The sequence below is a fragment of the Choloepus didactylus genome, chromosome 18 (genome assembly GCF_015220235.1).
Source record: "Choloepus didactylus isolate mChoDid1 chromosome 18, mChoDid1.pri, whole genome shotgun sequence".
NCBI lineage: Eukaryota > Metazoa > Chordata > Mammalia > Pilosa > Megalonychidae > Choloepus > Choloepus didactylus.
The window spans coordinates 49,327,098-49,340,315 of NC_051324.1; the positions used below are offsets into that span (position 1 = coordinate 49,327,098).

At 34.9% G+C, this 13,218-nt stretch overlaps 1 protein-coding gene across 3 annotated transcripts in view; it reads right to left on the minus strand.

Moving 5' to 3' along the window:
• IKZF3 (IKAROS family zinc finger 3) overlaps positions 1 to 13,218 on the minus strand; it is an 89,214-nt gene that overhangs the window by 42,155 nt on the left and 33,841 nt on the right. The window lies entirely within an intron of this gene.

A 13,218-nucleotide genomic window follows, 5' to 3' on the forward strand; every position in this document is an offset into this window, starting at 1 on the left:
CAAAAAAAACAATTATCTCTTCTATGCAGGGAGAACTAGTATAACTAAAAGGGCTAGAACAGGAAAATTCAGCTATACAACTGATGGTGAATAAGGAACTATTCACATAAAAATGCCAGAAATAGTTCTGGGCTCCAGGCATGAAGAAGGTAATAAGGGTTCATTAAGTTGTGTTCAAATTTTGGTGGGTGGGGAGCATGGCCGCAAGCCTAGACTGACTTCAGAGAATGAGTACAGAGCCTTTTCTGTTTACTCTAAGACTGCTATGAATTTCCTTGAGGGGTAACAAAGGCATGACTGGGATTTCTGTTTCTGTAGCCGCAGGTGCAGAAAAGGCTGGTTCTAACAAATTTTCTCAATGTTTTTAATGCCACCAGACTGACTAACATAGTGAACTATCTATCAAGGTCCCATTTTCACTTATTCAGCTGACATAATTAACAAATCTACTAAGGGTAAGGTCACAAATTATTTTTAATTATTAAACCACAGGTCTCCATATGCTACTATTTAGACAGCATCACCCACTGCAGAATATAGTTTTTAAGACTGCCATTCCTGTATCCTCAAATCTAGATCCAACTGCAGTCAGCTAACGCAGATTTCAACCAGGCAGCTGAATGAGAAAACATCTGGACCTAACAGTCAGAAGGAGAAAGTTCACATGTTAAATCCAGATAATCTTGCTTATTGGGGTTTGAAGGTTATACACCAAGGGCTAGATTACCAGGGTCTTCCTTTAGGCCTGACTCCGATATCTTCATTTGTCTGCTGTGTGTGTGACACTTAAAAATCCAAAGCATTAAAAACACCGTGTTGTTAGTCACTTCCAAATGACTAATTCTTAGCCTGAATATGATGTCAACCTGTTGCTAAGCTGCTGATTAGATGCTGGAAGAAACTACTTAATACATAACATAACTGTCAGGGGTGAAAATGTCTACTCTTTTTTTTTTCAAACTGTTTTCTAAATTTCCATCCAGAATTTTTCTATGGATGAAATACCAGCAACTTTCTCCATCAAAGTTAACAAAAAGAAAGGCCTTTGAAGCAGCAAGGAATCAAATGAAAAAATTGCCTTAGACAAGTTTCAGGCCAATGATAAAGACAAGAGGATTGTGCCTACTCCATAATTTTTCATAATCAATATATTCTATTTGTATGTATAAAAAGAAATGAGCCAAAATTGTTTATATTGGAATTGACAATTCTGCAGACCACTACATATGGAAACTACTATGAAGACAGCAAAGTCAAGTATAAAGTATATCTTATATGCTTTAGGTCAGGGCTTTTAGTAATCTTTTCTGGGTGGTAGGCCTCTTTGAGAACTGTATGAATGCTATGGACTCTTTGTCCAAAGAAATGTACATATGTCCATAAACACAAAATGGCTTCAGAAGGTTTATCAAACTCTGAGGTCTCTGGCTCCTGGTGTTCAAGAAATTTCTGACAAAACACTACCTTAACACAAGCTAAAGGAACAGAAACTTCAGAAACCACACATGAAATAGACAAAAATAGTTTAGAAAAGTCACTAAATAAACAAATAGCTACAGCTTGTAACAACCAACAAAAACAAACCTCGAGGAGGGGGAAGAATCTTATTACTACAGTGATCACATTACAGTATTCAAAATGTCCAGTTATGAAGCATGCAAAGAAACAAGAAATTATGGCCCATTCACAGAATAAATTAACAGAAACTATCCTTGAGGAAACACAGACACTGGACTTATTAGACAAAGACTTTAAATCAATTATCTTAAATATGCTCAAGAGCTAAAAGCAACCATGGACAAAGAGCTATAGGAAACAGAAAACGAAGTATGAGCAAACAGAAATATCAACAGAAAGACAAATTATAAGAAGGAAACAGAAATTCTGGAGCTGAAAAGTAGAATAACTGAAATGAAAATTCACTAGATGGTTTCAATAGTGGATTTGAGCAAGTAGAAGAAAGAATCAGTGAACCTGAAGATTGGTCAATTAAAATAATCCAGTCTGAGGAGCAAAAAGAAAGAAGAAAAATGAACAGAGCCTAAGAGACCTGTGGGACACCATCAAGCACATCAAAATATACATAACAGAAATCTCAGAAAAAGGAGAGAAAGGGGCAGAAAGAACAATTGAAGAAATAACATTCAAGAAGTTCCCAAATTTGATAAAGACACAAATCTACACATTGAAGAAGCTCAATGAAGTCCAAAAAAGAGAAATACAAAGGGATCCACACAGAGACACATTATAGTCAAATTGTTGAAAGCCAAGGACAGAGAGAATCTTGAAAGAAGCAAGCCTGAAGCGATTTGTCACATACAGAGTATCCTCAAAAAGATTGACAGCAGATTTCTCATATAAATCATTGAAGTCAGCAGGGAGTGGGATGACATTTTTTTAAAGTGCTGAAATAAACTATTAACCAAGAATTCTCTATCTGGCAAAACTATCCTTTAAAAGTGAAAAAGTCAAGATGACAGTCCCAGATCAAAATCCCAGGGAGTTTAGCGCTCATAGACCCACCCAACAAGAATTGCTAAAGGTAGTCCTTCAAAATGAAATGAGAGGACACTAGCCAAAAACTCAGTCATATGAAGAAATAAACAACTCTGGTAAAGTAACTACACAGGCAAATATAAAAGCCAGTATTATTACAACTTTGACTTTTATGTCCTCTTTTGATTTCCTACATGATTTAAAAGACAAATGCATACAACAATAATTACAAATCTATGTTAATGGGAAGACAATGCAATTTGTGACAACAAAAAGGGAGGGGATGGAGTGGTATAGGAGCAGAGTTTTTGTATGCTATTAAAGCTAAGTTGGTATCAATTCAAACTAGAGTGTTATAAATTTTGGATATTATTTATAATCTCTATGGTAACCACTAAGAAAATATCCAATAAATAAAGGAAATGAGAAGGGAATCAAAATGTTATACTACAAAAAATCAATTAAACACAAAAGAACAAAGTAATCAATGAAATTAGGAACCAAAAAGGTAAGATATCAGAAGACAAGTAGCAAAATGGCAGAAGTCCTGCCTTAGTAATTATTTTAAATATAAACAAATTAAACTCTCCAATCAAAAGGCAGAGACTGGCAGAATAAATTAAAAGAAAAAAACATGATCCAACTATATGCTGTTTACAAGAGACTCACCTTAAATCAAAAGACACAAGTAGGCTGAAAGTGAAAGGATGAGAAAAATATTCCATGAAAATAGTAACCAAAATATAGCTGGTGTGGCTATACACATATCAGACAAAACAGACTTCAAGTAAAAAAACTATTAAAGGAGACAAAGAAGGACATTATATATTGATAAAAGGTCAATTCACAATGTAACAATTATAAAGAGATATGGGCCTAAAAATAGGGTCCCAAAATATATAAAGTGAACACTGACAAAAATGAACAGAGAAATAGACAGATTTACAATAATATTTGGAGACTTCTATACATCACTTTCAGTATTGGATAGAACATCTAGACAGAAGATCAATAAGGAAATAGAGGACCTGAACAACACTATAAAACAACTAGATCTAACAGACACATGTAATAGAATAGAATACACATTTTTCTCAAGTGCACATGGAACATTCTCCAGGGATAGACCATGTGCTAGGGCATAAAAAAAAAAATCTCAGTAAAATTTAAAAGATTGAACTCATACCCAGTATCTTCTCCCATTACAATAGAATGATTCTACCAATAAATAAGAAAACCTGGAAAATTCATAAATATATGGAAATTAAATAACATACTCTTAAATAACCAATGGGATAAAGAAATCACAAAGGAACTTAGAGATGAATGAAAATGAAAACAACATACCAAAACTTACGGGATTTTTTTGAGTAACGAAAATGTTCAAATATTGATTGTGGTGATGAACGCACAACTATATAATGATACCATGAACCACTGATTATATACTTTGGATGATTATCTGGTATGTAAATAGATCTCAATAAAATTGCATAAAAAAACTTATGGGTTGCAGAGAAGGCAGTGCTCAAAGGGAAATTTTTATACCTATAAATGTCTATATTCAAAAAGAAGAAACATCTCAAATCAATCACCTAACTTTCACATCCTGAGGAACTATAAAAAGAAGAGCAAACTAAACCCAAAATAAGTAGAAGGAAGATAAGTAGACAAATAGACTGGAGATAAATGAAAGAGAGAAAAGAAAAACAATTGAGAGAATCAATGAAACTAAAAGTTGGTTCTTTGAAAAGATCAATAAAATCGACACTTTTAGTTAGACTTCCAAAGAAAAAAAAAGAGAGAAGGTGCAAATAACTAAAATCAGAAGTGAAAATGAGACATCATTACTGATGTTACAGAAACAAAAAAGGTTATAAGAGAATACTATGAACAAATGCACACCAACAAATTAGATATTCTAGACAAAATGAACAAATTCCTAGGAACAAACAAATTATCTAAACTGACTCAAGAAGAAATAGAAAATCTCAACAGACCTATACAGAGATACAAAGATTGAATCAGTAATCAAAAATCTCCCAACAAAGATGGGTGCAAGACCAGTTGGCTTCACTGGTGAATTTTACCAAATATTTAAAGAATTAACACCAATCCTTCTCAAATTCTTCCAAAATTTTGAAGTGGAGGGAACAATTCCTAACTTATTCTATGAGGCCAGCATTATCTTGATACCAAAGGCAGATAAAGACAGCACAAGAAAAAAAATTATTGACCAATTTCCCTTAAGAATATATGCAAAAATCCTCAACAATACCCTAGGAAATCACATGAATAGCCTGTTAAAAGGATTATACACTATGCCCAAGTGGGAGTTATTTCAGGAATATAAGGATGGTTCAACATACAAAACCAATCAATGTAATTCACACCACATTAATAATATGAAGGAAAAAAAAAACATGCTCATCTCAATAGACACAGAAAAGGCATCTGATAAAATTCAAAACCCTTTTCTGATTAAAACATTTAAAAAGCTAGGACTAAAAGGAAAGTTCTTCAACATGATAAAGGCCATTTATGAAAAACCCAAACTAACTTTCACAAGTGAAAGACCAAAGGCTTTCCTCCTAAATTCAGAACAAGACAAAGATGCCCACTTTCACCACTACTGTTCGCAATTATACTAGAGTTCTAGCCAGAGCAATCAGCCAAGAAAAAGAAATAAAAGACATCTAAATTGTAAAGGAAGAAGTAAAACTATCTCGTATTAGCAGATGACATTTTTTGCAAAAATGGAAAAGCGGATCCTCAAATTCATATGGAATTGCAAGATGCCTGAAATAGCCAAAACAATTTTGAAAAAGAAGAATAAAGCTTAAATTCTAAAACTGACTACAAGGTTAAAGTAATCAAAACAATGTGGTATTGGCATAAAAATAGACATATAGATCAATGGACTAGAATTCAGACTCCAGAAATAGACCCACACATATATTGCCAATTGATTTCTGACAAGGCTGCCAAGTACATGCAAAGGGGAAAGAAGAGATTCTTTAACAAATGGTATTGGGAAAACTGACTGTCCAAATGTAAAAGAATGAAGTTGAACCACTACCTCATGCCATAACAACATATCAACTTAAAATGAATCAAGGACCTAAGTATAAGAGCTAAAACCATAAAACTCTTGGAAGATAACACAGCGAAAAATCTTCGTGACCTTGGATTTAGTAATGAATTCTTAGATATGACACCAAAAGCGCTTACAGAGTATTAAATTCTATTTCATCAAACTACATACACACAATGGAACAGCATTTAGCTATATATAAGGAATGAAGTTCTGATACATGTAACAACATCAATGAATCTCAAAAATATTGTACTAAATTAAAAATAAGCCAGACACAAAAGATCACGTATTATATGATTCCATTCATATAAAATATCCAGAATAGGTAAATCTACAGACGCAAAGGCTGGGGGAGTGGAGAATTAGGAGTAACTACTTAATGAGTATGAGGTTTTCTTTTGGGGTGATAAAAATGTTTGGGAATTAGACAGAGATAAGGTGTACAACATTGTGAATGCTCCAAATACCACTAAATTGTTCACTTTAAGATGGATAATTTTATGTTATTAGAATTTCACCTAGATTTAAAAAAAATAGAATCTCTGAATTAAGTCTTTAATTAGGCTCAGGTTTAAAGTGAAGGTACCTCTGTGCTATACCTTGCAACTTTATTATGGCATGGTCAGTATTCAAACTTTTTGTTTAAGTACTCCTAAAGGAATTTTTAAAAACTATGTTTCCCTCTTACACACTGTGGACATTAAGTAGACATCAAGTTGACATCTACAATTTTTGTTATAAGTTTAAATATTTTAAAACAAAAACATACTTTCTGTTTATTGTAAACAATGACTTTTAAAACTGTTACCTAACCCATTCGAATGTATCTAATGGAATATAAATAACAGTGACCTGATTTACTCCATCACATATTTAAAATAAAACAAACCCCTTTGAAAATCAGAAATGTTCTGCTTGAATTCCTATTCCCATTTCACTATTCCCATAGAATTTTATCCTAATGTTCTACTTTTTTATGCGTGAAAGTCTTCTATTGCTCATCCTATCATATTTCTCTGCACCAAAAATATGTATTTTATATAAACAAAAAGTGTAAAAAAATTTGTTACCATGAAATTAAAGAAATTAAAAAATTTCTTCTGGAAAGTTATCATTACAATTATTAGCATACAATATTGGTATATTATAAATCTTGATCAATAATTACTAAATATAAAAAGTACATTTTATATGCATCTCTTAATGAGATGGGTAGAGGGAATACATTAATTAAAATTTGGTCAGAAGTATTACCTAATTGACCCTTAGTTTGGCATCGTGCCAAGTATTTACACCTTCAGACAAAAAAGGTGAGATTTTGGTTGGGTCAAAGATGTGTCTTTCTTCTATAAAGTGGAGAAGGACGACTATGAGAAGGAAGATGAGAAAAAAGAACCTCAACTGCAGGAGCCTTCTAGGGCAGACTAGTTTTAGAAAATATAAGATAATGAAGTTGAAGACCTGGAAATTGATTCTCTTAAATTAAATTATCTATGGCCATGTAATTCTTGGAAAGTCTTCTCATACACTACTTTGAAGACCCTAATTTTCTTTTCTGTTATAAAAGACCTCAGTGCCAAGATGTACTCAGCTGCTGTTCATCACTACTTAATCAACAATTATTTAGTGAGCACCTGTAAATCCTTTTGTGAACAATGCAGGGAATGAATGGATGAATGGATGGTTAGATGGAAAGAAAAATGAAGAAATATTTAGCATTTACTATATGCCCAGAACTTTGGTGTAAAAGAAGAAGACTTAAAGAAGAATAAGACTCCATTTCTGCCCAGTCACCGTCTCTTTGGAGGACACTAAAGTTCAGTAAAACCCTGCCACCACACAGTACGTACAAATTTTGTTATAACAGGATTGACCATTGCCTCCATTTGTCCACCCCTCTCCCATCATCAAAGATAATCAATTTAAAAATTCTTAGGTTATTGTGGAGGAAAGGATGTAACTGTCTCACTATCATTTTAGACATTTTCAGTTTAAAATATGGTCAATTGTGTCCAGTCTAAAAGTCACTGATGTTCTCTGTGCTTTTTGTAAAACATATGCCAAACGAAAAAATACTGCATTTCAATAACTTTACGATAATGTGACCCCCATATTTTACAAGGTAAAGTTTTGTGATCCTATCTACCATGTAGAAGGGAGGGAATCTCACATATTCTTCTCATCTCCAACACTATTCTCCTTTGTGCAAATTACAAACAAACAAACAAACAAACAAAAGGCCCCTTTGTGCGGATAAATTACAAAAAGAAAAGACCACCTAGTAAGCAAGGGCTGAATTTCATTCAGTCCTCAAGCCAGTGGCGCTGGTAAATGTTTAACGACCAACTCAGGGTGGAGGGAGGGGCTCATCTGTAGCATTTGCTGATTTAGGGTGGAGGGAGGGGCTCATCTGTAGCATTTGCTGATTTCAGTGGTAAAAATACACCACAGCTAATTTCAAGCTACAAATGTGAAGTCTGCAGGCTCACAAAATTCCTGAAAATTTAACAGGAGCCTATGAGCTGAACTGACTCCAGCACTCCACTGGGACTCTTCTCAGCCCTCTGCAGAGTGCCTTCACGTGGTGCCAAACTGCACCAAGGTCCACAATGGCCTGGGTCTCCATGCCTGGTGCCAAACTCTGTTTGAACAGCTGAGTTCACTTGGCAAGAGCAAATGCTAAAAGTTAACGGGCACATATGGATGTTTCATGTATACTGTTAATCCAATTGTACTACATTTTATTTCAACCTCATTTTACTTCCACTCCAAGGAAGCACCAACACTATGATTCCACAGATAAAGAAAAGCAAAAGAAAGGCGGAAGAATCTCTGGAGGCTCTCAGGTTCTACCATGGACAGTGGACAGGCCATTTTCTATCAACCATTTCAGCTGTCCATTCCTCTTTTGCAGATGCCAAACATCTTCCTATTCGTTCCTTTCGGTTCAACTGGGCTGCACTGCTTGGTTTAAAAAAAATCCAGAGATGTTTTTTTTAAAAAAATTTCAAGGAGAGGTGTCTTGGTTTTACCACCAACAGAACTTACCCGTTTGACACAGTAGATGCCGTCAAGTCTCTGCCCACTGTGAGCCCTTACAGAAATCCCCTGTGAGTGAACCTCTGCAGCAAAGCATCGCTGATTTTGTAAGATAACCCTCGCATCCCATGAGCAACAGGTCTTGATCTGGGCTTGAGAGATGTAATATTTTGATAAAATGCGGCACTTCCTTTTGAAGCCTCTATTTGCGTGTGCTGAGCAGTACCGCTGGAACCTCAGTGGGCGCCAAAGCGAGGCTGACTTGGTCTCTCCCGGCCACTCCAGCCTTAGACCCCTCCCTTTGCAGGCTAAGTGTAGCAGTAATTAGCATCCATAAGCCTCAAATGAGGCTTGTTTTCTCCCCCTCTTTCAGAAGCATCAAAGTAGTTTGTGTTTCCCATGGGCTAAAAAAAGTTGTGCACCTAAAAAAAGGATGGAGACTATGACATGGAAAGTTACTGAAGGCTGGAGCTTTCCCTCCTATAAGAATTTTTCTTCCTAGCAAACTTTCTAATTAAAGTTCTTATCTTTGGTTTAAGTATCTACAGCACACAAGGTATCACAACAGCAAACATTTAAGGCTTTAAAAAAAATGATCCAATTCAATTTTTCTAATGGATTCAGGGAAGGCCCATAACTCTTATGGGTTAGAAGTAATTAAATAAATCCATGGATTGATCATGGGTTTACAGTTCATCTAAAAGAAATCTATTTCACTGTGGGTGTCAGGAATATCTGATCTTCAGTTGTGGAGAGTCAGGAGATGAAGGGTAACTGTGCGGGTCAGGCAGGGTACAGAGTTGATGCTCGTGGGACCTGAGACGTACCACACACTTTTTGCCCCTAAAACAGTTTTAGAACAAACAGCCAGTGAAGGGAAAAAGAAGGTGGCAGTCGTGGGGCTGCTGAAAAATGGGAGCCAGCAAAGAGTTAAATGCAAGGGATCGGTAGCCAAATTCCCTAACGATTCAAAGAGGAAAAAAAAATGCCATCAGCATATGCATCACAACCTCTGCAACTTCATATACAGGCTCTTGGCAGAATCTTTCCTTCTGTTTTCTAAGTGGCAAACAGCAAAGATGGGGATCCAATTTCAAAGAAAGAAGGACTGAAACAAAAAGCTGTGAGGGTTCAAACTCAGTCATTTCTCCCTTTATCTACTTTTCTACTGGGGCTTACTGGAATGACATTCTACCACCTTGTTTCTCATCTCTCCCTACTTTTATCCCCGGGTACACTAATGTTAAACACACTTTACCTCTGGCTCTGATATCATAGGCTTATTTTGTGGGTGTTCCTTGCAAACATGGGCCAGAAATAAGCAATAGGGATATTCTTTGTCACAAGATGTTATGATGTTGCTTTAATTTTGGCTCTGGACAACACGATATCTCACTGACATTTTAGATCCAATAAGAAGATTCCAATATCCTTTGCATTCAGTAAAGTGCCTATAATATGCCCAGAACTCATCTGCTGTTTAAAAAAAAAATAAAGACATAGGGATCCTTGGGTTATGTTCTACAGCTCAAGATTAGTCTGAGAACAGTTGCAGGTGGTCACTACTAAGAAGAGAAATAATCATTGTTCATAGGTGTCAGTGGCCAGGCTGGAAAAGGAACTCTGAATCTCTTTATTTCTTGTGCTTTTCAATCCAGTTGGATTATACCACCTCACAGCTAAGTATTTTTAGAAAGATGTGAATGTGGCTACTAGGACTCTTTTTTTCCAAAAAGCTTGTAATTAGGGTGAAAGCTTGTCATATAGCAAACAACTCCAGATAGTATATAATTACGTATTTAAGTACATAATTGCAAAACTCCAAAAGTTCAACTCTAAGACTACACAGGGAAGAAAATGGAGAGGAATGAGGGCTAGAATAGTGTAATAGGGCCTCATGAGGAAATAAATTTGAACTGATTTAAATATCTCTAGTGCATTAGTCTATTAGATTTAAATTTTCAGGAATAAAGAGGAACGAACTAAATAGAAACACGACATTTAATCCACATATGGTTTTATTCCTGTTTAATCTATGTGAGTTTTACTGGTATGGAGCTATAACAACTATATATGCATGTGATAAACAGAGCTGTTAATGAGATATATATGTTTGTTTTTTTTTTTCATATTTAGTGTGAGACTCCCCAGTGTTGCCCTTTGAAATCTTTACATGAATAATGATCCTTCTAAAGACCAGAAGCTTTCTTACTTCATCAATAATAAATGTATAAACAAAGCCAGGAGTCTGCACAAATCTGATCCACTTCCTGCTTTTTGTAAATAAAGTTTTATCAGAACCCAGCTACAACCATTCATTTATGTATCTTCTATGGCAGCTTCCTCACTACAACAGCAGAGTAAAGTAGTTGCAACAAAGACAACATGGCCCTCAACAGAAAAAGCCTGCCAACCCCTACACTAGCCTCCTGGGAGTGTATTGTTAAAAAATTATCAGAATATCTATGGGGTGTAAAACAAACAAATTTATGTTATATGTAATACCATAAAAAGTTTTTTTCCAAACATTTTATTTCATTTTTCAAACAAAAAATCTAGTTAGGTAAAGACTTTTTCCCTTCTAAAAATTAATCTTTCTACAAAAGTACAGAGAACAACATAAAGTGAGTGTTTTCCATCAGGACCTGAAATTTTCTACAAAACAATTTTCTAAGTGCTGGAAACCTATAAAGGTGTACATGACATATCATTTTTTAAACATATAAATCAAATATGATGACACTTATTATGAATCTAAAACATTCCAAAAAAAATGTTCACATTAAGCTTAAATAGAATAGGATTCTCTAAGGCATGCTTCAAAGTTTTGATAATTGTTATTACATTATAGCTAAATTTCTCCTCTAAAAGTATAATCCTAACTCTGGACTCAAAGTTTTCCCACACTGCATATGGCAGAAATTGCTTATTATGCAATAGTATATCTTCTATCAGGCAATGCTACTTTTCAATTACATTTTAAAAAATAATTTTTAATAATTTAAAAATAATTTAGCATGCATAATTTGTGCATACTAATCATATTCTACCTGTTTAAAAAGCAGGGGCCTGGTAACTACATTTTCCAAGAGTATATAAACCAGATTAAGTGCCAACATTAACAGCACAGTAATCAGTCTGGAAGTTCATGAAATAATGGATTAATCTTACAACAACAAGATTAGCCTATTTGTTTCTTTCTAAGCGAGGTTTGGGTGAAAGAATCGTTTCTTCTCTCTTTCTCAAATTGTTTAGAACGACTGATCATATATTGTCTAGTCTCTACCAAGAAGTGCATGATACTTCTAGACCTATCTAGCAGCTGAGAAAAAGAATTTCTATAACAGACATCCCATTAATCCATTGACATGTAATTGGAGGTAAGGTAATAGAAATGGCACAGACAGCTATAATAATCAAAGATGACCCAAACTCAGTGACTACAGAGATTCTCTTTCTTTTCTCCTTGTCTAACATTTCTGGAACAGGGACAAATGGAAGGGATTTGGTTTCTTGTTTATGTTTGGGTATTTAGTCTGCTTTTTCTTTTTTTTTCAGCTACCTGAAGACATTCTAACATAAATTATAAGTTCCCAGACCAAAAGTTGTACAGGGCTCACCATTTCAAATTCTAACTTAATGGCATTACCTAGCAGGATTCAGAAACCCTAACTCAGAAAACTGCATGCCAAAGGCACAGTTACGTTTGCCTCATTTTGAGTGCATCTCCATGGATGTCACCTTTAAGAAGCTGCATGAAGCTGATAGAACACCATATACCTTTCCTCAGCACAAATGACCACATCCTGTGCCAGGCAGCATTTTTCAGTCTCTGTGGTTAAAAACCGGCACAAATTAATGTATAGCTCGGCAGAGCTGGAATGTTAATTGAAGCTGTGATTTGAATCTCAGAACTTTTAGAAGCAGAACTCTATTTCTTGGCCTCTTTAAGAGTTGCTTAAGAAATCTAAGAAAAAGAAAAAGATCTCAAGAAACTTCCTTTTCTTTTTCTTTTCTTCCTTTAAGAAACACACATATACATATAACCACATATAATTAACCTAGGGCTTTCATTTAGTTATTCACTCAACAATCATTTATTGCACACCTACTATGGGCCAGGCACTGTTCGAGGTACTGCAAATACTAGCAGTGAAAAAAACATCAAGATCCTGGCTCATTAAGGGTGGAGGGAAAGCGACAATAAAGAAACAAAAAATCTCCCAAATGACCTGTGGTAAGTGCCATGCAGAGGATTAAAATAGGGGACTGTTTTAAAAGGGAATAACTGGGTGGACAAGGAAAGCCTCTCTGAAGAAGGGACATTTAAGATGATATCTGAATGACATTCATAAAGCAATAGTTATTGGATTTATGAACATAAATATTAGAATAAAAGATGTGCAATGGTAATATAAACATAGTGCTCAAAATTATGTAACACTCAAAAAAGCCTGGAAGCGAATATTTCAAAACGCTAATAGAGACTATCTTCGGATGGTAGAATATAGGTGGGTTTTTCCAAACTTTGTATTACATTACTTTTATAATGGAAATGAGTAAAATAAACACTATTTCAAAAAATA